Below are 27,992 nucleotides of genomic sequence, written 5' to 3'. Positions count from 1 at the left end.
TCATGCTGTGGGGATGTTTTTCAGGGGCAGGGACTGGGAGACTAGTCAGGATCGAGGCAAAGATGAACAGAGCAAAGTACAGAGCGATCCTTGATGAAAACCTGCTCCAGAGCGCTCAGGACCACAGACTGGGGTGAAGGTTCACCTACCAACATGACAACGATCCTAAGCACACAGCCAAGACATTGCAGGAGTGGCTTCGGGACAAGTCTCTGAATGTCCTTGAGTGGACCAGCCAGAGCCCGGACTTGAACCCAACCTAACATCTCTGGAGAGACCTGAAAATAGCTGTGCAGCAATGCTCCCCATCCAACCTGACATATCTTGAGAGGATCTGCAGAGAAGAACGGGAGAAACTCCCCAAATACAGGTGTGCCAAGCTTGTAGCGTCATACCCAAGAAGACTCGTGGATGTAATTGCTGCCAAATGTGCTTCATCAAAGTACTGAGTAAAGGGTCTGAATACTTACGTAAATGTTAAAAACCCTGTTTTTTCTTTGTCATTATGGGGTATTGTGTGTAGATTGATGAGAAAAAAAACACAATTTAATCAATTTTAGAATAAGGATATAACGTAACAAAAAGTGGAAAAAGTAAAGGGGTCTGAATACTTTCCGTAGACACTGTATTTAGCAGATGTTATTGCGGGTGCAGCGAAATGCTTGTAAGAAATAACACACAAAGAACAAAAATACTGCAAAGTTGCTTAGGAGCTAGAAGCAGAGCTGTCATGTCTGTCGGCATTTTCTTGTTCATCTTTGCCCAGCATGAACTTGGTGGTCTATATCAAGATGTAGTTATTTTACATGTAGCTAGCTATAGACTGATGTGATGACTCTTATTTCTATCTAATATTAGCATATCATATATTAGTTAGCGCATATCATTATATTATTATTATTTTTCAGTCATATAAGCTTTGGCTTGCTTTGGTACCTAAGAGGTTAAAATATATGGCTGGGAAAATGTGCTCACTCAAATTCATAAACAGAGCTCTGGATGCAAGGAATAACAGTAATGGTATGATAATGAAATGACAATTGTAAAAGGACTGGTTGTCCATTCTATCAAAAGTGGTTGCCATGCAGGCTGGCTAACGTTCTTGTCACTTGCTAGCTAGCAAGGGGGGAGGGAGGGGGGGTGACCTGGGGAGCTCTGAGGTCCCCGAACGCAAGAGAAAAAAACCCACCTTTATAATAAAGCATTGCATGCATATCATTGCATTTGCGTAGTGGCATAGAGCAGTAGAGGCACTTACAGAAGTTGCACACATGGGGAACATTTTTAGTAGCCAAGGGTCCGGGAAAAAATGTGGCCTTTTATAAACGCATTTCATCCATTTTACATGACCGGAGACTTTGGCAGCATATTTTTTTAATACCAAACAAATGATTTAAAAGACAGGCTACTTTGACACTGACAAACTGAGAATCTTAGATCAGTAAAAATAACCCTGTCTTGAATCCATCAATAGCTTAGGCCTAGGTGTGTGGAGACATATTTTAAATCATAGTCCAAAAAATGCTTTCCAGTTTGACTGTCTCACCCAATGATACGCAGCTTACTCGCTGTAGGTGGCCGACAAGTTCGTGCCAAAAGTTTATTAAATATTTTGGTAGCCTACAGCAGACTTTAGATTAGTGTTCTCTTTTCAGTAGGAGCCATTTGCTTTCTAACCTGTGATTCGATAAGGAAATAAATGATGAAGTGCAACGCTGGAAAGATGACAGTTGCATGCTCATGTCTATCAGAGCAAAGAAAGGGAGAGAGATCATACTGTATAAAGTGAGAGATATAGGCGTGCTTCTCACACAGCCACGGCCATGCATTGGTCTCAAACCATAAGTCCGGGTTGGTCCAAACCGAATCAACTCTTAAAATATCATACCCGGGCTGAAAATGTCAAGTGTCAATGTGCAGCGGTAGGACGGAGTCAGGCGCAGGACACAGAACTGAGTAAACAACGTACTTTACTCAAAAAATAAACAACACTAATTTCCACGCAGGGAAAACACACCAGCTCACATAAGTCTTAGACACAAAGAACAAAGAACAAACAAGCACAGAACCATGTGGGAACTAGAGGGTTAAATTGGGAAATAATATAATGGAATGGGAACCAGGTGTGTACAATCAAGACAAAACAAATGGAAAAAGAAACGTAGATCGGTGGCAGCTAAAAAGCCGGTGACAACATCCGCCGAATGCCGCCCAAACAAGGAGAGGCACCAACTTCGGCGGAAGTCGTGACAGTACCCCCCCCTGACGCCCGGCTCCACCATGATGGCTCGTACAGTACGCCAGGACCCCCTCGATGTCCAGAAGGGGCGGAGGAACCTCCTGCACCTCAGTCTGCTGGAGCGGACCTGCCACCACCGGCCTGAGGAAAGACACATGGAACGAGGGGTTAATATGGTAATCAGGGGGAGCTGTAACCTATAGCATACCTCGTTCAGTCTCCTCAGGACTTTAAATGGCCCACAAACCGCGGACCCAGCTTCCGGCAGGGCAGGCGAAGGGGCAGGTTTCGGGTCGAGAGCCAGACCCGGTCCCCCGGTGCATACACCGGGGCCTCACTGCGGTGGTGGTCGGCGCTCGCCTTCTGTCACCTGATGGCCCGTTGCAGGCGCACATGGGCAGCATCCCATGTCTCCGAGCGCCAAAACCATTCATCCACCGCAGGACCGGCTGATAACCTAGTACACACTGAAACGGAGACATGTTAGTGGAGGAGTGGCGAAGGGAGTTTTGGGCCATCTCTGCCCAGGGGATGAAAGCCGCCCACTCCCCCGGCCAGTCCTGGCAATAGGACCGCAGAAACCTACCCACACCCTGGTTAACTCTCTCCACCTGCCCATTAATCTCGGGGTGAAAACCTGAGGTCAGGCTGACCGAGAGCCCCAGACGTTCCATGAATGCCCTCCAGACCCTCGATGTGAACTGGGGACCCCGATCAGACACTATATCCTCAGGCACCCCGTAGTGCCGGAAGACGTGGGTAAACAGGGCCTCCGCAGTCTGTAGGGCCGTAGGGAGACCGGGCAAAGGAAGGAGACGGCAGGACTTAGAAAACCGATCCACAACGACCAGGATCGTGGTGTTACCTTGTGACGGAGGAAGATCCGTCACGAAGTCCACTGAAAGGTGTGACCACGGCCGTTGTGGAACGGGTAGGGGTTGTAATTTCCCTCTGGGCAGGTGTCTAGGTGCCTTGCACTGGGCGCACACCGAGCAGGAGGAAACATAAACCCTCACGTCCTTAGCTAAAGTGGGCCACCAGTACTTCTCACTAAGACAGCGCACTATCCGACCGATGCCAGGATGACCAGAGGAGGGTGACGTGTGGGCCCAACAGGTCCTCTGTAGCTCAATTGGTAGAGCATGGCGCTTGTAACGCCAGGGTAGTCGGTTCGATCCCCGGGACCACCCATACGTAAAAATTTATGCACACTTGACTGTAAGTCGCTTTGGATAAAAGCGTCTGCTAAATGGCATTATATTATTATATATTATTATATTATCAATCGATCGCGGACATCAGACGGAACATACAGACGACCAACTGGACACTGGGTGGAGTGGGCTCTGTACATAATGCCCGCTCGATGTCTGCGTCAACCTCCCATACCACCGGTGCCACCAGGCAAGAAGCTGGAAGAATGGGAGTGGGATCTGTGGACTGTTCCTCTGTGTCATACATCCGGGACAGTGCGTCTGCCTTAGCGTTCTGGGAACCTGGTCTGTAGGATAGAGTGAAAACAAAACGGGTGAAAAACATGGCCCACCTTGCCTGGCGAGGGTTCAGTCTCCTCGCCGCCCCGGATGTACTCCAGATTGCGGTGGTCAGTCCAAATGAGGAAAGGGTGTTTAGCCCCCTCAAGCCAATGCCTCCACGCCTTCAGAGCCTTGACAACAGCTAACAGCTCCCGGTCCCCCACATCATAGTTTCGCTCTGCCGGGCTGAGCTTCTTCAAAAAGAAAGCACAGGGGTGGAGCTTTGGTGGCGTACCCGAGCGCTGAGACAGCACAGCTCCTATCGCAGCCTCGGACGCTTCCACCTCTACTATGAATGCCAAGGAGGGATCAGGATGAGCCAGCATGGGAGCCGAGGTAAACAGAGCCTTCAGGTGACCAAAAGCCCTGTCCACCCCAGTGCAGTCGCACCGGTCCCACCTTCAGCAAGGAGGTAATGGGAGCCGCTACCTGTCCAAAGCCCCGGATAAACCTCCAGTAGTAGTTGGCAAACCCTAAGAACCGCTGCACCTCCTTTACCGTGGTTGGAGTCGGCCAATTATGCACGGCTGAAATGCGGACATTCTCCATCTCCACCCCTGATGCGGACAGGCGGTACCCTAGGAAGGAGATGGACTGTTGGAAGAACATACATTTGTCAGCCTTGACGTACAGGTCATGCTCCGACAGTCGACCAAGCACCTTGCGCACCAGGGACACATGCTCGGCGCGTGTAGCGGAGTATATTAGAATGTCATCTATATACACCACTACACCCTACCCGTGCAGGTCCCTGAAAATCTTGTCTACGAGGGATTGGAAGACTGATGGAGCATTCATCAACCCGTACAGCATGACGAGGTACTCATAGTGCCCAGAGGTGGTACTAAATGCCGTCTTCCACTCATCCCCCTCCCGGATACGCACCAGGTTGTAAGCGCTCCTGAGATCCAATTTGGTGAAGAAGCGCGCCCTGTGCAATGACTCTGTCACACTGGCTATGAGAGGCAGTGGGTAACTATACTTCACAGTGATCTGATTTAGACCTTGATAGTCAATGCACAGGCGTAAACCTCCATCCTTCTTCTTCACAAAAAATAAACTTGAGGAGGCAGGTGAAGTGGAAGGCCGAATGTATCCCTGTCCCAGAGATTCGGAGACATATGTTTCCATAGCCGCCGTCTCCTCCTGAGACAGAGGATACACGTGACTCCTGGGAAGTGCTGCGCCTTCCTGGAGATTTATCACACAATTCCCCTGTCGATGGGGTGGTAGTTGAGTCGCCTTCTTTTTACAGAAGGCGAGAGCCAAATCGGCATATTCGGGGGAATATGTATTGTGGATACCTGGTTTGGACTCTCCACCATAGTTGCACCAATGGAAACACCTACACACCTCCCTGAGCACTGACGTGACCATCCCTTGAGAGCCCTCTGTTGCCACGAAATAGTGGGGTCATGAGAGGAAGCAGGGAAGCCCCAACACCACAGGAAACGCAGGAGAATCGATCAGGAAGAGACTAATTCTCTCCTCATGACCCTCCTGCATTTTCATACAGAGTGGAGCTGTGACCTCCCTAATCAAGCCCGACCCTAAAGGACGACTATCTACGGCATGTATAGGGAAGGGCACATCAACAGGAACAATAGGGATCCCTAATATACGTGCAAATGAACGGTCAATACATTTCCCAGCTGCGCCTGAATCTACTAGCGCCTTATGCTGGGAATGCGGGGAAAACTCATGAAATTCTATGCATGCACACATGTGCGCAACAGGGAGCTCTGGGTGAGTCGGGTGCCTACTCACCTGGGATGATCCACCAGTGCCCTGCCTGCTGCCTCGATTCCCTGGGAACCTCCCCAGCACCGACCAGCAGTGTGCCCTCTGCGGCCACAGTTGGTGCAGGAAACGGCCACCCCTCCGGTCACCCTTAGAGCAGCACCTCCGAGCTCCATAGGGGTAGGGTCGGAGGTGCTGGGGGATGGAATGGACGGACCATGACCCGGACATCCGCGGTCCTGAAGTCCAGTGCAAAGTCCTGTGCGCTCCTCTTCCCCTGTTTGAGGTGGAACAAGCGTTCCCCCGCCGCTCTCCCCTCAGGTGGATGATCGAAGACCGCCCAGAAGCGGCGGGTGAAATCCTCATAGCGAACCAACGCTGCGTCTATTCCTCCCCATTCGGCATTGGCCCACTCAAGCGCTCTCCCTGAAAGACAGGTAGAGCTCCACCTGGAGCAGGAAACCCTGGCACCCGGCAGCCGTCCCATCATATGCCCTCGGGAGCGAGAGCCGAATCCTACTGGGTCCAGGTGACGGAGGGGTGGACATCGGTGTGGGTTGATCTGAAGTTGATGGGGTTTTGGGAAAACCTCCTCTCTCTCATCACTCAATGGTCTGCAACACGCGATCCAAGGCTGTGCAAGATTCTGGAGCATCGTCACGTGCGGCTGGACGCGCTCCTCCACTGGAACCGGAGGACTGGATGCACCTGCTGACTCCATATGTGGTGTGTGTTTCTGTCAAGTGTCAATGTGCAGCGGTAGGACGGAGTCAGGCACACAGAACTGAGTAAACGATGTACTTTACTTGAAAAATAAACAACACTAATTTCCACGCAGGGAAAACACACCAGCTCACATAAGTCTTAGACACAAAACAAAGAACAAACACGCACAGAACCATGTGGGAACCAGAGGGTTAAATAGGGAAATAATATAATGTAATGGGAACCAGGTGTGTACAATCAAGACAAAACAAATGGAAAAAGAAATGTAGATCGGTGGCAGCTAGAAAGCCGGTGACGACGACCGCCGAACGCCGCCCGAACAAGGAGAGGCACCAACTTCAGCGGAAGTCGTGACAGAAAATCTACTTTTTCACATTAAGAATTAACAAAGAGGCAACTCAAATGAACTTAATATCTCCTTTTATTAGACATTTTTACACTGCAAAAAGTGAAAATTATTTTAAATGCCACCAGAGGTACCAGCTCCGGGCGAATAGGTTCCGGAACAAACAGTCCAAAAAGGAGAGGTACCAGATCCTGTTCCGCCAGGATCTGGCTCAAATTAAGCGCTGATTTTAACCTCTACGGGATCGGTGTCCCTTATACGGGACGGTTGTTGCTCAACATGCGATATGTGACTAGAACGGTGTTGTAAACAACAGCCAACTTTCCGGGACATAGACATGTCTTATATGGGCAGAAAGCTTAAATCCTTGTTAATCTAACTGCAGTGTCCAATTTACAGTAGCTATTACAGCTAAAAGATACCATGCTATTGTTTGAGGATAGTGCACAACAACAAAACACTTTTATCATGGCAACTGGTTTGGTACATTCACCTCTGAAGGTAAATAATGTACTTACATTCAGTAGTCTTGCTCTGATTTGTCATCCTGAGGGTCCCAGAAATAAAATGTAGTGTAGTTTCGTTTGGAAAATCAATTTTTATATTCAAATGTAGGAACTGGGTTCTACAGTTTGACCTCTGACTCCACACTCACCCCGCCCGGCCATCTAGATGTGTGAAGGTTAGTGCATTTTCTATAGGAAGCTAATGATCCATCATTTAAGACAGTCCTGGGAGTGTGCAAACTTAAATTTTGTATTACCATAGCACTTTTGTATGTTCTCAATAGTTATGTACTTGAAAACCAATTCGGCATATTTGGGAAAACTCCTGGCAGACTTGACACAAAATATTGTGTAGTGATGTAATTCTTCACTGGATCAGTCTGAAACTTTGCACACACACTGCTGCCATCTGGTGCACAACATCTAAATTCCATCTAGAATACTACATCACTGTCTGGCCTTTCTCTTGCATTTCAAAGATGATGCAAAAAAAAAAAAATAGAAAACGCATGTTTTTTTGTTAGTATTATCTTTTACCAGATCTAATGTGTTATATTCTCCTACATTAATTTCACATTTCCACAAACTTCAAAGTGTTTCCTTTCAAATAATATCAAGAATATGCATATCCTTGCTTCAGGTCCTGAGCTACAAGCAGTTAGATTTAGGTATGCCATTTTAGGCGAAAATTGAAAACAAGGGTCAGATCCTTAAGAGGTTTTAACCAACTCTCCCACTATCCTATTTCCTAATATGCCACACTTATGATAGATCTGCACTTTGCCTTATAAAATCCCCACAAAAGAAAACACGAGTTTGCATAATTTTATTAACACCCCCTTTGCTCTCCATTAATTGTTTTCACAGACCTCAGACAATGTGGAGACCAAGACTGACCCTTTGCTTGTGGTGAGTGTGTTGTGATCATGGTTGATTGGATTCAAACCAAATTGCATGTGAGATCTTGGATGAAATTGAAATGCTTGTCAACATCATGTCAACCCACTCAACTCATTTTGTCAGTTGACTTATTGAGTTTTCTTTTCATTGTGTATTTGCCCACAGTATTCCACATAGTGAGTCGACACTACCAGAGGCAGGCATTAGGATCCCCCACAAAATCATCAAAACCAGCTCTGCCCAGTTCAAGCTCAGGCACAGAATATGCTAACTGTCCATTACTCTGCCCAATGATGGAGATTTTTGTTTTAATAATGGACACTATTTGGATAGCATATATTTTTGTTTGAATACAACATAATTCTCTTATATTTTCTTTGGCAGGAGATCATCATAGCATGGATCTATGTGGATCTATGTTTGGACTTTTCATCTTAAAGCTAAGTGACAAGTCATTAACTCTTGTGACACCCAAGTGTTTTAGTGTAGTGATAGGGCAGAAACCAAAACGTGCTCCCCTTTGGGTCCCCAGACACAGCTCTAAACTGTGTTCTGAATCAGAACTTTTACAGTGCCTTGCAAAAGTATTTATCCCCCTTGGCGTTTTTCCTATTTTGTTGCATTACAACCTGTAATTTAAATTGATTTTTACTTGGATTTCATGTAATGGACATACACAAAATAGTCCAAATTGGTGAAGTGAAATGAAAAATTCAAAAAAATAAATAACGGAAAAGTGGTGTGTGCATACAGTGGGGATAAAAATAATTTAGTCAGCCACCAATTGTGCAAGTTCTCCCACTTAAGAAGATGAGAGAGGCCTGTAATTTTCATCATAGGTATACGTCAACTATGACAGACAAATTGAGAAGAAAAAAATCCTGAAATTCACATTGTAGGATATTTTATGAATTTATTTGCAAATTATGGTGGAAAATAAGTATTTGGTCACCTACAAACAAGCAAGATTTCTGGCTCTCACAGACCTGTAACTTCTTCTTTAAGAGGCTACTCTGTCCTCCACTCGTTACCTGTATTAATGGCACCTGTTTGAACTTGTTATCAGTATAAAAGACACCTGTCCACAACCTCAAACAGTCACACTCCAAACTCCACTATGGCCAAGACCAAAGAGCTGTCAAAGGACACCAGAAACGAAATTGTAGACCTGCACCAGGCTGGGAAGACTGAATCTGCAATAGGTAAGCAGCTTGGTTTGAAGAAAAATTATTAGGAAATAGAAGACATACAAGACCACTGATAATCTCCCACGATCTGGGGCTCCACGCAAGATCTCACCCCGTGGGGTCAAAATGATCACAAGAACGGTGAGCAAAAATCCCAGAACCACACAGGGGGACCTAGTGAATGACCTGCAGAGAGCTGGGACCAAAGTAACAAAGCCTACCATCAGTAACACACTACGCCGCCAGGGACTCAAATCCTGCAGTGCCAGACGTGTCCCCCTGCTTAAGCCAGTACATGTCCAGGCCCGTCTGAAGTTTGCTAGAGTGCATTTGGATTATCCAGAAGAGGATTGGGAGAATGTTATATGGTCAGATTTTTTTTTCTCATTTTGTCTGTCATAGTTGACGTGTACCGATGATGAAAATTACAGGCCTCTCTCATCTTTTTAAGTGGGAGAACTTGCACAATTGGTGGCTGACTAAATACTGTTTTTCCCCACTGTATGTATTCACCCCCTTTGCTATGAAGCACCTAAATAAGATCTAATGCAACCAATTACCTTCAGAAGTCACATAATTAGTTCAATAAAGTCCACTTGTGTGCAATCTAAGTGTCACATGATCTGTCACATGATCTCAGTATATAGACACCTGTTCTGAAAGGCCCCAGATTCTGCAACACCACCAAGCAAGCGGCACCATGAAGACCAAGGAGCTCTCCAAACAGGTCAGGGACAAAGTTGTGGAAAAGTACAGATCAGGGTTGGGTTATAAAAAAAATTGCAGAAACTTTGAACATCCCACGGAGCACCATTAAATCCATTATTTAAAAATGGAAAGAATAGGGCACCACAACAAACCTGCCAAGAGAGGGCCGCCCACCAAAACTCACGGACCAGGCAAGGAGGGCATTAATCAGAGAGGCAACAAAGACACCAAAGATAACCCTGAATGAGCTGCAAAGCTCAACAATGGATTTTGGAGTATCTGTCCATAAGACCACTTTAAGCCATGCACTCCACAGAGCTGGGCTTTATGGAAGAGTGGCCAGAAAAAAGCCATTGCTTAAAGAATAAAAAAAGCAAAAACGTTTGGTGTTTGCCAAAAGGCATGTGGGAGACTCCCCAAACATAAAGGTACTCTGGTCAGATAAGACTAAAATTGAGCTTTTTGGCCAACAAGGAAAACGCTATGTCTGGCGCAAATGACAATGACCCTAAGCATACTGTGAAAGCAACACTCGAGTGGTTTAAGGGGAAACATTTAAATGTCTTAGAATGGCCTAGTCAAAGCCCAGACCTCAATCCAATTGAGAATCTGTGGTATGACTTAAAGATTGCTGTACTCCAGCGGAACCCGTCCAACTTGAAGAAGCTGGAGCATCACTCTGATCTCATGGTCCTCCCTTTAGACATCAATAAAACAACTGTGTTTCAGTATAATGGTCTCAGTTTGGTTCTTTCATTTAACACCATGAAGTTAAATGAAAAAGTTACTTTTAGCTAGCAGTGTACATTTTCAATGATAACAATATGACTGAATGACTGATCTCTTGCATCTTGTCAGCTCAACTTGACATTCGTAAAGAGACCGTGTACAATTTCAGTAGTAAATAGTGTAAACAAATAGTGCTTTTCACAGTAAATTAACATAATATTCCAGCATTTGACTTTTACAGGTTTTTGACTTAACATTTTAGAATAACAAATAAATGACTTGGTTACAAACAGGGCTCTAAATGAAATGTAAAAAAAAAAATTGGTAGCGCTGGTACTCCCAACTTAAACATGTTAGGAGCACCAGAAAACAAGATGTTTTCAAATTGATTGAGATTCAGCCTACAGTGGGGAAAAAAAGTATTTAGTCAGCCACCAATTGTGCAAGTTCTCCCACTTAAAAAGATGAGAGAGGCCTGTAATTTTCATCATAGGTACACGTCAACTATGACAGACAAATTGAGAAAAAAATTCCAGAAAATCACATTGTAGGATTTTTAATGAATTTATTTGCAAATTATGGTGGAAAATAAGTATTTGGTCACCTACAAACAAATAAGATTTCTGGCTCTCACAGACCTGTAACTTCTTGTTTAAGAGGCTCCTCTGTCCCCCACTCGTTACCTGTATTAATGGCACCTGTTTGAACTTGTTATCAGTATAAAAGACACCTGTCCACAACCTCAAACAGTCACACTCCAAACTCCACTATGGCCAAGACCAAAGAGCTGTCAAAGGACACCAGAAACAAAATTGTAGACCTGCACCAGGCTGGGAAGACTGAATCTGCAATAGGTAAGCAGCTTGGTTTGAAGAAAAATTATTAGGAAATAGAAGACATACAAGACCACTGATAATCTCCCACGATCTGGGGCTCCACGCAAGATCTCACCCCGTGGGGTCAAAATGATCACAAGAACGGTGAGCAAAAATCCCAGAACCACACAGGGGGACCTAGTGAATGACCTGCAGAGAGCTGGGACCAAAGTAACAAAGCCTACCATCAGTAACACACTACGCCGCCAGGGACTCAAATCCTGCAGTGCCAGACGTGTCCCCCTGCTTAAGCCAGTACATGTCCAGGCCCGTCTGAAGTTTGCTAGAGTGCATTTGGATTATCCAGAAGAGGATTGGGAGAATGTTATATGGTCAGATGAAACCAAAATAGAACTTTTTGGTAAAAACTCAACTCGTCGTGTTTGGAGGACAAAGAATGCTGAGTTGCATCCAAAGAACACCATACCTACTGTGAAGCATGGGGGTGGAAACATCATGCTTTGGGGCTGTTTTTCTGCAATGGGACCAGGACGACTGATCCGTGTAAAGGAAAGAATGAATGGGGCCATGTATCGTGAGATTTTGAGTGAAAACCTCCTTCCATCAGCAAGGGCATTGAAGATGAAACGTGGCTGGGTCTTTCAGCATGACAAGCATGATCCGAAACACACCGCCCGGGCAACGAAGGAGTGGCTTCGTAAGAAGCATTTCAAGGTCCTGGAGTGGCCTAGCCAGTCTCCAGATCTCAACCCCATAGAAAATCTTTGGAGGGAGTTGAAAGTCCGTGTTGCCCAGCGACAGCCCCAAAACATCACTGCTCTAGAGGAGATCTGCATGGAGGAATGGGCCAAAATACCAGCAACAGTGTGTGAAAACCTTGTGAAGACTTACAGAAAACGTTTGACCTGTGTCTTTGCCAACAAAGGGTATATAACAAAGTATTGAGAAACTTTTGTTATTGACCAAATACTTATTTTCCATCATAATTTGCAAATAAATTCATAAAAAATCCTACAATGTGATTTTCTGGATTTTTTTTTCTCATTTTGTCTGTCATAGTTGACGTGTACCGATGATGAAAATTACAGGCCTCTCTCATCTTTTTAAGTGGGAGAACTTGCACAATTGGTGGCTGACTAAATACTTTTTTTCCCCACTGTATGTATTCACCCCCTTTGCTATGAAGCACCTAAATAAGATCTAATGCAACCAATTACCTTCAGAAGTCACATAATTAGTTCAATAAAGTCCACCTGTGTGCAATCTAAGTGTCACATGATCTGTCACATGATCTCAGTATATAGACACCTGTTCTGAAAGGCCCCAGATTCTGCAACACCACCAAGCAAGCGGCACCATGAAGACCAAGGAGCTCTCCAAACAGGTCAGGGACAAAGTTGTGGAAAAGTACAGATCAGGGTTGGGTTATAAAAAAAATTGCAGAAACTTTGAACATCCCACGGAGCACCATTAAATCCATTATTTAAAAATGGAAAGAATAGGGCACCACAACAAACCTGCCAAGAGAGGGCCGCCCACCAAAACTCACGGACCAGGCAAGGAGGGCATTAATCAGAGAGGCAACAAAGACACCAAAGATAACCCTGAATGAGCTGCAAAGCTCAACAATGGATTTTGGAGTATCTGTCCATAAGACCACTTTAAGCCATGCACTCCACAGAGCTGGGCTTTATGGAAGAGTGGCCAGAAAAAAGCCATTGCTTAAAGAATAAAAAAAGCAAAAACGTTTGGTGTTTGCCAAAAGGCATGTGGGAGACTCCCCAAACATAAAGGTACTCTGGTCAGATAAGACTAAAATTGAGCTTTTTGGCCAACAAGGAAAACGCTATGTCTGGCGCAAATGACAATGACCCTAAGCATACTGTGAAAGCAACACTCGAGTGGTTTAAGGGGAAACATTTAAATGTCTTAGAATGGCCTAGTCAAAGCCCAGACCTCAATCCAATTGAGAATCTGTGGTATGACTTAAAGATTGCTGTACTCCAGCGGAACCCGTCCAACTTGAAGAAGCTGGAGCATCACTCTGATCTCATGGTCCTCCCTTTAGACATCAATAAAACAACTGTGTTTCAGTATAATGGTCTCAGTTTGGTTCTTTCATTTAACACCATGAAGTTAAATGAAAAAGTTACTTTTAGCTAGCAGTGTACATTTTCAATGATAACAATATGACTGAATGACTGATCTCTTGCATCTTGTCAGCTCAACTTGACATTCGTAAAGAGACCGTGTACAATTTCAGTAGTAAATAGTGTAAACAAATAGTGCTTTTCACAGTAAATTAACATAATATTCCAGCATTTGACTTTTACAGGTTTTTGACTTAACATTTTAGAATAACAAATAAATGACTTGGTTACAAACAGGGCTCTAAATGAAATGTAAAAAAAAAAATTGGTAGCGCTGGTACTCCCAACTTAAACATGTTAGGAGCACCAGAAAACAAGATGTTTTCAAATTGATTGAGATTCAGCCTACAGTGGGGAAAAAAAGTATTTAGTCAGCCACCAATTGTGCAAGTTCTCCCACTTAAAAAGATGAGAGAGGCCTGTAATTTTCATCATAGGTACACGTCAACTATGACAGACAAATTGAGAAAAAAATTCCAGAAAATCACATTGTAGGATTTTTAATGAATTTATTTGCAAATTATGGTGGAAAATAAGTATTTGGTCACCTACAAACAAATAAGATTTCTGGCTCTCACAGACCTGTAACTTCTTGTTTAAGAGGCTCCTCTGTCCCCCACTCGTTACCTGTATTAATGGCACCTGTTTGAACTTGTTATCAGTATAAAAGACACCTGTCCACAACCTCAAACAGTCACACTCCAAACTCCACTATGGCCAAGACCAAAGAGCTGTCAAAGGACACCAGAAACAAAATTGTAGACCTGCACCAGGCTGGGAAGACTGAATCTGCAATAGGTAAGCAGCTTGGTTTGAAGAAAAATTATTAGGAAATAGAAGACATACAAGACCACTGATAATCTCCCACGATCTGGGGCTCCACGCAAGATCTCACCCCGTGGGGTCAAAATGATCACAAGAACGGTGAGCAAAAATCCCAGAACCACACAGGGGGACCTAGTGAATGACCTGCAGAGAGCTGGGACCAAAGTAACAAAGCCTACCATCAGTAACACACTACGCCGCCAGGGACTCAAATCCTGCAGTGCCAGACGTGTCCCCCTGCTTAAGCCAGTACATGTCCAGGCCCGTCTGAAGTTTGCTAGAGTGCATTTGGATTATCCAGAAGAGGATTGGGAGAATGTTATATGGTCAGATGAAACCAAAATAGAACTTTTTGGTAAAAACTCAACTCGTCGTGTTTGGAGGACAAAGAATGCTGAGTTGCATCCAAAGAACACCATACCTACTGTGAAGCATGGGGGTGGAAACATCATGCTTTGGGGCTGTTTTTCTGCAATGGGACCAGGACGACTGATCCGTGTAAAGGAAAGAATGAATGGGGCCATGTATCGTGAGATTTTGAGTGAAAACCTCCTTCCATCAGCAAGGGCATTGAAGATGAAACGTGGCTGGGTCTTTCAGCATGACAAGCATGATCCGAAACACACCGCCCGGGCAACGAAGGAGTGGCTTCGTAAGAAGCATTTCAAGGTCCTGGAGTGGCCTAGCCAGTCTCCAGATCTCAACCCCATAGAAAATCTTTGGAGGGAGTTGAAAGTCCGTGTTGCCCAGCGACAGCCCCAAAACATCACTGCTCTAGAGGAGATCTGCATGGAGGAATGGGCCAAAATACCAGCAACAGTGTGTGAAAACCTTGTGAAGACTTACAGAAAACGTTTGACCTGTGTCTTTGCCAACAAAGGGTATATAACAAAGTATTGAGAAACTTTTGTTATTGACCAAATACTTATTTTCCATCATAATTTGCAAATAAATTCATAAAAAATCCTACAATGTGATTTTCTGGATTTTTTTTTCTCATTTTGTCTGTCATAGTTGACGTGTACCGATGATGAAAATTACAGGCCTCTCTCATCTTTTTAAGTGGGAGAACTTGCACAATTGGTGGCTGACTAAATACTTTTTTTCCCCACTGTATGTATTCACCCCCTTTGCTATGAAGCACCTAAATAAGATCTAATGCAACCAATTACCTTCAGAAGTCACATAATTAGTTCAATAAAGTCCACCTGTGTGCAATCTAAGTGTCACATGATCTGTCACATGATCTCAGTATATAGACACCTGTTCTGAAAGGCCCCAGATTCTGCAACACCACCAAGCAAGCGGCACCATGAAGACCAAGGAGCTCTCCAAACAGGTCAGGGACAAAGTTGTGGAAAAGTACAGATCAGGGTTGGGTTATAAAAAAAATTGCAGAAACTTTGAACATCCCACGGAGCACCATTAAATCCATTATTTAAAAATGGAAAGAATAGGGCACCACAACAAACCTGCCAAGAGAGGGCCGCCCACCAAAACTCACGGACCAGGCAAGGAGGGCATTAATCAGAGAGGCAACAAAGACACCAAAGATAACCCTGAATGAGCTGCAAAGCTCAACAATGGATTTTGGAGTATCTGTCCATAAGACCACTTTAAGCCATGCACTCCACAGAGCTGGGCTTTATGGAAGAGTGGCCAGAAAAAAGCCATTGCTTAAAGAATAAAAAAAGCAAAAACGTTTGGTGTTTGCCAAAAGGCATGTGGGAGACTCCCCAAACATAAAGGTACTCTGGTCAGATAAGACTAAAATTGAGCTTTTTGGCCAACAAGGAAAACGCTATGTCTGGCGCAAATGACAATGACCCTAAGCATACTGTGAAAGCAACACTCGAGTGGTTTAAGGGGAAACATTTAAATGTCTTAGAATGGCCTAGTCAAAGCCCAGACCTCAATCCAATTGAGAATCTGTGGTATGACTTAAAGATTGCTGTACTCCAGCGGAACCCGTCCAACTTGAAGAAGCTGGAGCATCACTCTGATCTCATGGTCCTCCCTTTAGACATCAATAAAACAACTGTGTTTCAGTATAATGGTCTCAGTTTGGTTCTTTCATTTAACACCATGAAGTTAAATGAAAAAGTTACTTTTAGCTAGCAGTGTACATTTTCAATGATAACAATATGACTGAATGACTGATCTCTTGCATCTTGTCAGCTCAACTTGACATTCGTAAAGAGACCGTGTACAATTTCAGTAGTAAATAGTGTAAACAAATAGTGCTTTTCACAGTAAATTAACATAATATTCCAGCATTTGACTTTTACAGGTTTTTGACTTAACATTTTAGAATAACAAATAAATGACTTGGTTACAAACAGGGCTCTAAATGAAATGTAAAAAAAAAAATTGGTAGCGCTGGTACTCCCAACTTAAACATGTTAGGAGCACCAGAAAACAAGATGTTTTCAAATTGATTGAGATTCAGCCTACAGTGGGGAAAAAAAGTATTTAGTCAGCCACCAATTGTGCAAGTTCTCCCACTTAAAAAGATGAGAGAGGCCTGTAATTTTCATCATAGGTACACGTCAACTATGACAGACAAATTGAGAAAAAAATTCCAGAAAATCACATTGTAGGATTTTTAATGAATTTATTTGCAAATTATGGTGGAAAATAAGTATTTGGTCACCTACAAACAAATAAGATTTCTGGCTCTCACAGACCTGTAACTTCTTGTTTAAGAGGCTCCTCTGTCCCCCACTCGTTACCTGTATTAATGGCACCTGTTTGAACTTGTTATCAGTATAAAAGACACCTGTCCACAACCTCAAACAGTCACACTCCAAACTCCACTATGGCCAAGACCAAAGAGCTGTCAAAGGACACCAGAAACAAAATTGTAGACCTGCACCAGGCTGGGAAGACTGAATCTGCAATAGGTAAGCAGCTTGGTTTGAAGAAAAATTATTAGGAAATAGAAGACATACAAGACCACTGATAATCTCCCACGATCTGGGGCTCCACGCAAGATCTCACCCCGTGGGGTCAAAATGATCACAAGAACGGTGAGCAAAAATCCCAGAACCACACAGGGGGACCTAGTGAATGACCTGCAGAGAGCTGGGACCAAAGTAACAAAGCCTACCATCAGTAACACACTACGCCGCCAGGGACTCAAATCCTGCAGTGCCAGACGTGTCCCCCTGCTTAAGCCAGTACATGTCCAGGCCCGTCTGAAGTTTGCTAGAGTGCATTTGGATTATCCAGAAGAGGATTGGGAGAATGTTATATGGTCAGATGAAACCAAAATAGAACTTTTTGGTAAAAACTCAACTCGTCGTGTTTGGAGGACAAAGAATGCTGAGTTGCATCCAAAGAACACCATACCTACTGTGAAGCATGGGGGTGGAAACATCATGCTTTGGGGCTGTTTTTCTGCAATGGGACCAGGACGACTGATCCGTGTAAAGGAAAGAATGAATGGGGCCATGTATCGTGAGATTTTGAGTGAAAACCTCCTTCCATCAGCAAGGGCATTGAAGATGAAACGTGGCTGGGTCTTTCAGCATGACAAGCATGATCCGAAACACACCGCCCGGGCAACGAAGGAGTGGCTTCGTAAGAAGCATTTCAAGGTCCTGGAGTGGCCTAGCCAGTCTCCAGATCTCAACCCCATAGAAAATCTTTGGAGGGAGTTGAAAGTCCGTGTTGCCCAGCGACAGCCCCAAAACATCACTGCTCTAGAGGAGATCTGCATGGAGGAATGGGCCAAAATACCAGCAACAGTGTGTGAAAACCTTGTGAAGACTTACAGAAAACGTTTGACCTGTGTCTTTGCCAACAAAGGGTATATAACAAAGTATTGAGAAACTTTTGTTATTGACCAAATACTTATTTTCCATCATAATTTGCAAATAAATTCATAAAAAATCCTACAATGTGATTTTCTGGATTTTTTTTTCTCATTTTGTCTGTCATAGTTGACGTGTACCGATGATGAAAATTACAGGCCTCTCTCATCTTTTTAAGTGGGAGAACTTGCACAATTGGTGGCTGACTAAATACTTTTTTTCCCCACTGTATGTATTCACCCCCTTTGCTATGAAGCACCTAAATAAGATCTAATGCAACCAATTACCTTCAGAAGTCACATAATTAGTTCAATAAAGTCCACCTGTGTGCAATCTAAGTGTCACATGATCTGTCACATGATCTCAGTATATAGACACCTGTTCTGAAAGGCCCCAGATTCTGCAACACCACCAAGCAAGCGGCACCATGAAGACCAAGGAGCTCTCCAAACAGGTCAGGGACAAAGTTGTGGAAAAGTACAGATCAGGGTTGGGTTATAAAAAAAATTGCAGAAACTTTGAACATCCCACGGAGCACCATTAAATCCATTATTTAAAAATGGAAAGAATAGGGCACCACAACAAACCTGCCAAGAGAGGGCCGCCCACCAAAACTCACGGACCAGGCAAGGAGGGCATTAATCAGAGAGGCAACAAAGACACCAAAGATAACCCTGAATGAGCTGCAAAGCTCAACAATGGATTTTGGAGTATCTGTCCATAAGACCACTTTAAGCCATGCACTCCACAGAGCTGGGCTTTATGGAAGAGTGGCCAGAAAAAAGCCATTGCTTAAAGAATAAAAAAAGCAAAAACGTTTGGTGTTTGCCAAAAGGCATGTGGGAGACTCCCCAAACATAAAGGTACTCTGGTCAGATAAGACTAAAATTGAGCTTTTTGGCCAACAAGGAAAACGCTATGTCTGGCGCAAATGACAATGACCCTAAGCATACTGTGAAAGCAACACTCGAGTGGTTTAAGGGGAAACATTTAAATGTCTTAGAATGGCCTAGTCAAAGCCCAGACCTCAATCCAATTGAGAATCTGTGGTATGACTTAAAGATTGCTGTACTCCAGCGGAACCCGTCCAACTTGAAGAAGCTGGAGCATCACTCTGATCTCATGGTCCTCCCTTTAGACATCAATAAAACAACTGTGTTTCAGTATAATGGTCTCAGTTTGGTTCTTTCATTTAACACCATGAAGTTAAATGAAAAAGTTACTTTTAGCTAGCAGTGTACATTTTCAATGATAACAATATGACTGAATGACTGATCTCTTGCATCTTGTCAGCTCAACTTGACATTCGTAAAGAGACCGTGTACAATTTCAGTAGTAAATAGTGTAAACAAATAGTGCTTTTCACAGTAAATTAACATAATATTCCAGCATTTGACTTTTACAGGTTTTTGACTTAACATTTTAGAATAACAAATAAATGACTTGGTTACAAACAGGGCTCTAAATGAAATGTAAAAAAAAAAATTGGTAGCGCTGGTACTCCCAACTTAAACATGTTAGGAGCACCAGAAAACAAGATGTTTTCAAATTGATTGAGATTCAGCCTACAGTGGGGAAAAAAAGTATTTAGTCAGCCACCAATTGTGCAAGTTCTCCCACTTAAAAAGATGAGAGAGGCCTGTAATTTTCATCATAGGTACACGTCAACTATGACAGACAAATTGAGAAAAAAATTCCAGAAAATCACATTGTAGGATTTTTAATGAATTTATTTGCAAATTATGGTGGAAAATAAGTATTTGGTCACCTACAAACAAATAAGATTTCTGGCTCTCACAGACCTGTAACTTCTTGTTTAAGAGGCTCCTCTGTCCCCCACTCGTTACCTGTATTAATGGCACCTGTTTGAACTTGTTATCAGTATAAAAGACACCTGTCCACAACCTCAAACAGTCACACTCCAAACTCCACTATGGCCAAGACCAAAGAGCTGTCAAAGGACACCAGAAACAAAATTGTAGACCTGCACCAGGCTGGGAAGACTGAATCTGCAATAGGTAAGCAGCTTGGTTTGAAGAAAAATTATTAGGAAATAGAAGACATACAAGACCACTGATAATCTCCCACGATCTGGGGCTCCACGCAAGATCTCACCCCGTGGGGTCAAAATGATCACAAGAACGGTGAGCAAAAATCCCAGAACCACACAGGGGGACCTAGTGAATGACCTGCAGAGAGCTGGGACCAAAGTAACAAAGCCTACCATCAGTAACACACTACGCCGCCAGGGACTCAAATCCTGCAGTGCCAGACGTGTCCCCCTGCTTAAGCCAGTACATGTCCAGGCCCGTCTGAAGTTTGCTAGAGTGCATTTGGATTATCCAGAAGAGGATTGGGAGAATGTTATATGGTCAGATGAAACCAAAATAGAACTTTTTGGTAAAAACTCAACTCGTCGTGTTTGGAGGACAAAGAATGCTGAGTTGCATCCAAAGAACACCATACCTACTGTGAAGCATGGGGGTGGAAACATCATGCTTTGGGGCTGTTTTTCTGCAATGGGACCAGGACGACTGATCCGTGTAAAGGAAAGAATGAACGGGGCCATGTATCGTGAGATTTTGAGTGAAAACCTCCTTCCATCAGCAAGGGCATTGAAGATGAAACGTGGCTGGGTCTTTCAGCATGACAAGCATGATCCGAAACACACCGCCCGGGCAACGAAGGAGTGGCTTCGTAAGAAGCATTTCAAGGTCCTGGAGTGGCCTAGCCAGTCTCCAGATCTCAACCCCATAGAAAATCTTTGGAGGGAGTTGAAAGTCCGTGTTGCCCAGCGACAGCCCCAAAACATCACTGCTCTAGAGGAGATCTGCATGGAGGAATGGGCCAAAATACCAGCAACAGTGTGTGAAAACCTTGTGAAGACTTACAGAAAACGTTTGACCTGTGTCTTTGCCAACAAAGGGTATATAACAAAGTATTGAGAAACTTTTGTTATTGACCAAATACTTATTTTCCATCATAATTTGCAAATAAATTCATAAAAAATCCTACAATGTGATTTTCTGGATTTTTTTTTCTCATTTTGTCTGTCATAGTTGACGTGTACCGATGATGAAAATTACAGGCCTCTCTCATCTTTTTAAGTGGGAGAACTTGCACAATTGGTGGCTGACTAAATACTTTTTTTTGGAGAACAATATTATGGTATTATAAACATTTATTTAAGAGTTCGTAATTTGGGATTGTTTTCTTGGGGACTCCAAGTTACTTTTATATGCGTTTCTGGCCTTGAGAAGTAGCTGCTACATGCCCTTTAACGATGTCGATGCACGAGTAGTTTTAGAATGACCCACGACATGGTTTATGAACGTAAAATGCGATCCTGGCGCACCGCCATAGGAAGATAAAAATGTTGCGCCGGTAATATTTGTCAGATCTTTTGAACTGGTTGGGCTAGAAGCAAGCCGTTTACGCTGTAGTAATGGTGCAACCATGACGCTAACCAATCTGCACTCACTTGTTTCTTTAGGGCACTCTGAAACAACAGTACAGTGAAGCCTTAATATTACAACAATTGTTATCCAGGAGATTTTTTTTCGTGGTCGCACAGTGCTCCCAAAATAAAACTCTTTGTCACACAGTTAAATATTTTGTTGCATATGGGAACAAATTGGTCAAACATCAGAGCCCTGGTTACACATTAGTTTCTAGAGCACACCAAATGAAGAATGTGTCTCGTTTGTTGGAGGGTCTTCACTGAGAACAGACATTTACATTTGAGCAGATGCTCTTATCAAGCGCGACTTACAGGAACAATTAGGGTTAAGTGCCTTGCTCAAATGTTCAGTCGGGTTGGAGATTCGAACCAGCGATCTTTCAGTTAGGGGCCCAACTCTCTTAACCACTAGGCTACCTGCCGCCCAACAGACCACCTGTGGGTCGCCTCTGACTTGGGACGCAGCCTCTGTGTTGTGGGAATATGTTGAGGGTGTATTGGGGATTCACAGGTCTTTATAAACAACGAAGGGGCATAAGAAAAACCGACAGACTCTTCTCCAATCTCTACAGACCCTGAGACAGACTCTTCTCCAATCTCTACAGATCCAGAGACAGATTCTTCTCCAATCTCTACAGACCCCGAGACAGACTCTTCTCCAATCTCTACAGACCCCGAGACAGACTCTTCTCCAATCTCTACAGACCCCGAGACAGACTCTTCTCCAATCTCTACAGACCCCTAGGCAGACTCTTCTCCAATCTCTACAGACCCCGAGACAGACTCTTCTCCAATCTCTACAGACCCCTAGGCAGACTCTTCTCCAATCTCTACAGACCCCGAGACAGACTCTTCTCCAATCTCTACAGACCCCAAGACAGACTCTTCTCCAATCTCTACAGCACTGGTAAGAATTACTCCATCTTTATATATTTTTAACAAGTCGGCAGGTAGCTTAGTGGTTAAGAGCGTTGTGCCAGTAACCGAAAGGTTGCTGGGTCTAATCCCTGAGCCGACTAGGTGAAAAATCTGTCGATGTGCTCTTAAGCAAGGCACTTAACCCTAATTGCTCCTGTAAGTCGCTCTGGATAAGAGCGTCTGCTAAATGACGTAAATGTAAGTCCTGAATAAGAGTGTACTTTATAATGTATTGTATTTTTCACGAGTTTAAGGATCAGACAAATAGTTTAAAGTGTTGCAAACAAGCGTGGAGGATGATTGACAGTGAGTTGCAGCTGGTGGTGGTAATGGCTAGAAGGGATACATTTTTTTCCTAACCTTAACCTAATTCTCCTAACCTGCTATGTTAATTCTCCTAACCTGCTGCGTAAGTTCTCTTAACCTGCTAAGAAAAGTCAAATCTGACATTAATTTGACAAAAGCTGGATCCCTTCTAGCCATGACTGTTCTGAAAGAGCTGCAAAATCTGTACCCCTACAAATCAGCTGGGCTAGACAATCTGGACCCTTTCTTTCTAAAACTAGCCGCCGAAATTGTTGCAACCCCTATTACTAGTCTGTTCAACCTCTCTTTCGTAACGTCTGAGATCCCCAGAGATTGGAAAGCTGCCGCGGTCATCCCCCTCTTCAAAGGGGGTGACACTCTAGATCCAAACTGTTACAGACCTATATCCATCCTGCCCTGCCTTTTCGAAAGTATTTGAAAGCCAAGTTAACAAACAGATCACCGACCATTTCGAATCCCACCGTACCTTCTCCGCTATGCAATCCGGTTTCCGAGCTGGTCATGGGTGCACTTCAGCCACGCTCAAGGTCCTAAACGATATTATAACCGCGATCGATAATAGACAGTATTGTGCAGCCGTCTTCATCGACCTGGCCAAGGCTTTCGACTCTGTCAACCACCGCATTCTTATTGGCAGACTAAATAGCCTTGGTTTCTCAACTGACTGCCTCGCCTGGTTCACCAACTACTTCTCAGATAGAGTTCAGTGTGTCAAATCGGAGGGCCTGTTGTCTGGACCTATGGCAGTCTCTATGGGGGTGCCACAGGGTTCAATTTTTGGGCCGACTCTTTTCTCCGTGTATATCAATGATGTCGCTCTTGCTGCTGGTGACTCTCAGATCCACCTCTACGCAGACGACACCATTTTGTGTACATCTGGCCCTTCATTGGACACTGTGTTAACAAACCTCCAAACGAGCTTCAATGCCATACAACACTCCTTCAGTAGCCTCCAACTGCTCTTAAACACTAGTAAAACTAAATGCATGCTCTTCAATCGAACGCTGCTGGCACCCGCCCACCCGACTAGAATCACCATTCTCGACGGGTCTGACCTAGAGTATGTGGACAACTACAAATACCTAGGTGTCTGGTTAGACTGTAAACTCTCCTTCCAGACTCACATTAAGAATCTCCAATCCAAAGTTAAATCTAGAATTGGCTTCCTATTTCGCAACAAAGCCTCCTTCACTCATGCTGCCAAACATGCCCTCGTAAAACTGACTATCCTACCGATCCTTGACTTCGGCGATGTCATTTACAAAATAGCCTCCAACACTCTACTCAGCAAATTGGATGTAGTCTATCACAGTGCCATCCGTTTTGTCTCCAAAGCCCCATACACTACCCACCACTGTGACCTGTACGCTCTTGTTGGCTGGTCCTCACTACATGTTCGTCGTCAAACCCACTGGCTCCAGGCCATCTATAAATCACTGCTAGGCAAATCCCTGCCTTATCTTAGCTCATTGGTCACCATAGCAGCACCCACCCGTAGTCTGCGCTCCAGCAGGTATATCTCACTGGTCATTCCCAAAGCCAACACCTCCTTTGGCCGCCATTCCTTCCAGTTCTCTGCTGCCAATGACTGGAACGAATTGCAAAAATCTCTGAAGCTGGAGACTCTTATCTCCCTCACTAACTTTAAGCATCAGTTGTTAGAGCACCTTACCGATCACTGTACCTGTACACAGCCCATCTGAAATTAGCCCACCCAACTACCTCACCCCTATATTGTTATTTATTTTGCTATTTTGCACCCCAGTATCTCTATTTGCACATAATCTCTTGCACATCTAGCATTCCAGTGTTAATACTAATTGTAATTATTTTGCACTATAGCCTATTTATTGCCTTACCTCCATAACTTGCTACATTTGCACACACTGTATATATATTTTCTGTTGTATTTCTTTTTTGACTTTATGTTTTTTTTACCCCATATGTAACTCTGTGTTGTTGTTTTTATCGCACTACTATGCTTTATCTTGGCCAGGTCGCAGTTGTAAATGAGAACTTGTTCTCAATTGGCTTACCTGGTTAAATAAAGGTGAAATAAAATAAATAAAAATAAAAAATGACCCTGGTGCTTGTTGCTAGGGAGATGCGTTAAAGACAACTAGTCAGTGTTGCATTCAAGTCTGGTCCTCTCTCACCATGAAACAATTCTACAGTATACTAACGTAAAGTGAAGTGCTTTCTATAGAATATTGTACTGTAGTATACAATACATCACACTGTAGTACCCTGTGACCATGTATAGTACTTACTATACTACTTACTGTATAGTGCTTACTATACTATACTTACTGTATAGTACTTACTATACTATACTTACTGTATAGTGCTTACTATACTATACTTACTGTATAGTACTTACTATACTATACTTACTGTATAGTGCTTACTATACTATACTTACTGTATAGTACTTACTATACTTACTGTAGTACCCTGTGACCATGTGTAGTACTTACTATACTATACTTACTGTATAGTACTTACTATACTATACTTACTGTATAGTACTTACTATACTATACTTACTGTATAGTGCTTACTATACTATACTTACTGTATAGTACTTACTATACTTACTGTAGTACCCTGTGACCATGTGTAGTACTTACTATACTATACTTACTGTATAGTACTTACTATACTATACTTACTGTATAGTGCTTACTATACTATACTTACTGTATAGTACTTACTATACTATACTTACTGTATAGTACTTACTATACTATACTTACTGTATAGTGCTTACTATACTATACTTACTGTATAGTACTTACTATACTATACTTACTGTATAGTGCTTACTATACTATACTTACTGTATAGTACTTACTATACTATACTTACTGTATAGTACTTACTATACTTACAGTATAGTACTTACTATACTATACTTACTGTATAGTACTTACTATACTTAGTGTATAGTATTTACTATACTATACTTACTGAATAGTACTTACTATACTTACTGTAGTACCCTGTGACCATGTGTAGTACTTACTATACTATACTTACTGTATAGTACTTACTATACTATAATTACTGTATAGTACTTACTATACTATACTTACTGTATAGTGCTTACTATACTATACTTACTGTATAGTACTTACTATACTTACTGTAGTACCCTGTGACCATGTGTAGTACTTACTATACTATAATTACTGTATAGTACTTACTATACTATACTTACTGTATAGTACTTACTATACTATACTTACTGTATAGTACTTACTATACTTACTGTATAGTACTTACTATACTATACTTACTATATAGTACTTACTATACTTACTGTATAGTACTTACTATACTATACTTACTGTATAGTACTTACTATACTTACTGTAGTACCCTGTGACCATGTGTAGTACTTACTATACTATAATTACTGTATAGTACTTACTATACTATACTTACTGTATAGTACTTACTATACTATACTTACTGTATAGTATTTACTATACTATACTTACTGTATAGTACTTACTATACTATACGTACTGTATAGTACTTACTATACTATACTTACTGTACAGTACTTACTATACTATACTTACTGTATAGTACTTGCTATACTTACTGTATAGTACTTACTTACTTACTGTAGTACCCTGTGACCATGTATAGTATCTACTCTAGTATTTTGCAGTGTACTGTAGTATAGTACACTACACACTAGAGCTGGCCGATATGGACAAAAAGTAATATCGCGATAAATGCAACGATAAAAAATACTTTCCATTAGCGGCATTAGGGATTTTTTTCTCCAGTGCCAAGTAAGACAACTGAGATGGTATGGCCTATGATTAAAAAAGTAAGCTATTTCATCTGACATATCCAGGGATTGCATAATTGATATTTTGAAGTGCAACTAGTCAAAATAGGATCCAGAACGATCAGATTTATTTTTGTCTCTTCAGAGATGAATTTGCTGACATCGTTGTACCTAGGACTATTGGTCTAGGCTATATAATTCACCACCTGAGGAAGTGGGAACCCAAAACACTAGATTGATAACTCTGAATATGGTATTGTTGCTAGATAGCAATGTAGGCTAAATGATTAATCTATCAGTAAATGTAATGTCCTACAAAACTTTCCAGTGCTAGGCCTTGGCTACTTGATGTAGTCCTATTCACTGCAAATGGCGTGCGCAGCTCAGCTAGTCGTGCTATGAACTCAATATTTAGAGGTGAGAAATAAGTTGTATACTCACAAAAAGCTATGACTCTCCTCTGTAACTAGAACAACAGTAGTTGCTTTGAAATTGCATTTTTCAGCAACAGTCATATGCTTTGCTTATCAAAATGCATCTCTCTCTCCTCCGTGTCACAGTGGGGAGGGAGAGTGGCTCGCTCATATAGCAGCCTACAGAGAAACAGGGACAGGCTCATACTTTCATAGCAGGAGTCAACATAATGGATAGGCTATTACTGTTGACCAAATAATGGTTTTAGACCAATATGGTAATTACGTTTTAATTTTGAAATTGGAAATTGCATTTGAGACTGTTTCTGTCTTTACAATTACTTAATTTATTGTATAGGAAGTTTGTATATAGAAATGTCATTATTATTATTATTATTATTGTGACATCAAGCACAGCTCAGAAAATCCCTACCATTGTGTCGCTGAGTTGTCGTAGTGCTGCTGCAAATGTACATTATCCCTGTGTTGGAAGTCATAATGTAAGTAACCAAATGTATTTTCCTCTAACTTCCCTGAATGCCTCTGTCAGTCGAACAGATATTGTAAGCAGTAATCATGCGCCAATGAACCTGAGTTATTCTGTTAGCACTGAGGCGGTTTGCCCTGGTAGGAAGCCCACTGTTTGCAGTTCACTCTTGTGTCTACCTCTGAAAAGCCTCCCAGTAAATCAATAAAAACAATCATTAACATATGTAGCCTGACGACAAGGTTCATGAAATTGATAACATTTATATACTGACTATCTCTGAAACGCACTTAGATAATACCTTTGATGATCAAGTAGTAGCAATACATGGTTACAACAT

General features: G+C 42.8%; 2 long non-coding RNA genes across 2 annotated transcripts in view; both read right to left on the bottom strand.

Annotated features, from left to right (window-relative positions):
* LOC311144912 overlaps positions 1–27,788 on the bottom strand; it is a 173,706-nt gene extending 145,918 nt beyond the window's left edge. The window contains exon 1 of the long non-coding RNA XR_014614543.1: positions 27,599–27,788. This is a non-coding gene — a long non-coding RNA (uncharacterized lncRNA). The remainder of the gene's footprint in view (positions 1–27,598) is intronic.
* LOC311144914 lies at positions 1,954–27,583 on the bottom strand. Its single transcript, XR_014614544.1, has 2 exons — positions 27,194–27,583; positions 1,954–2,380 (listed from the first exon to the last, which is right to left on the bottom strand). It is a non-coding gene; the product is annotated as an uncharacterized lncRNA (long non-coding RNA).
* Positions 27,789–27,992: the final 204 nt, after the last annotated feature.

The sequence above is a fragment of the Coregonus lavaretus genome (genome assembly GCF_964263955.1).
Source record: "Coregonus lavaretus genome assembly, chromosome: 17".
NCBI classification, from domain to species: Eukaryota; Metazoa; Chordata; class Actinopteri; order Salmoniformes; family Salmonidae; genus Coregonus; species Coregonus lavaretus.
This window is presented reverse-complemented; position numbering and strand designations above follow the sequence as displayed.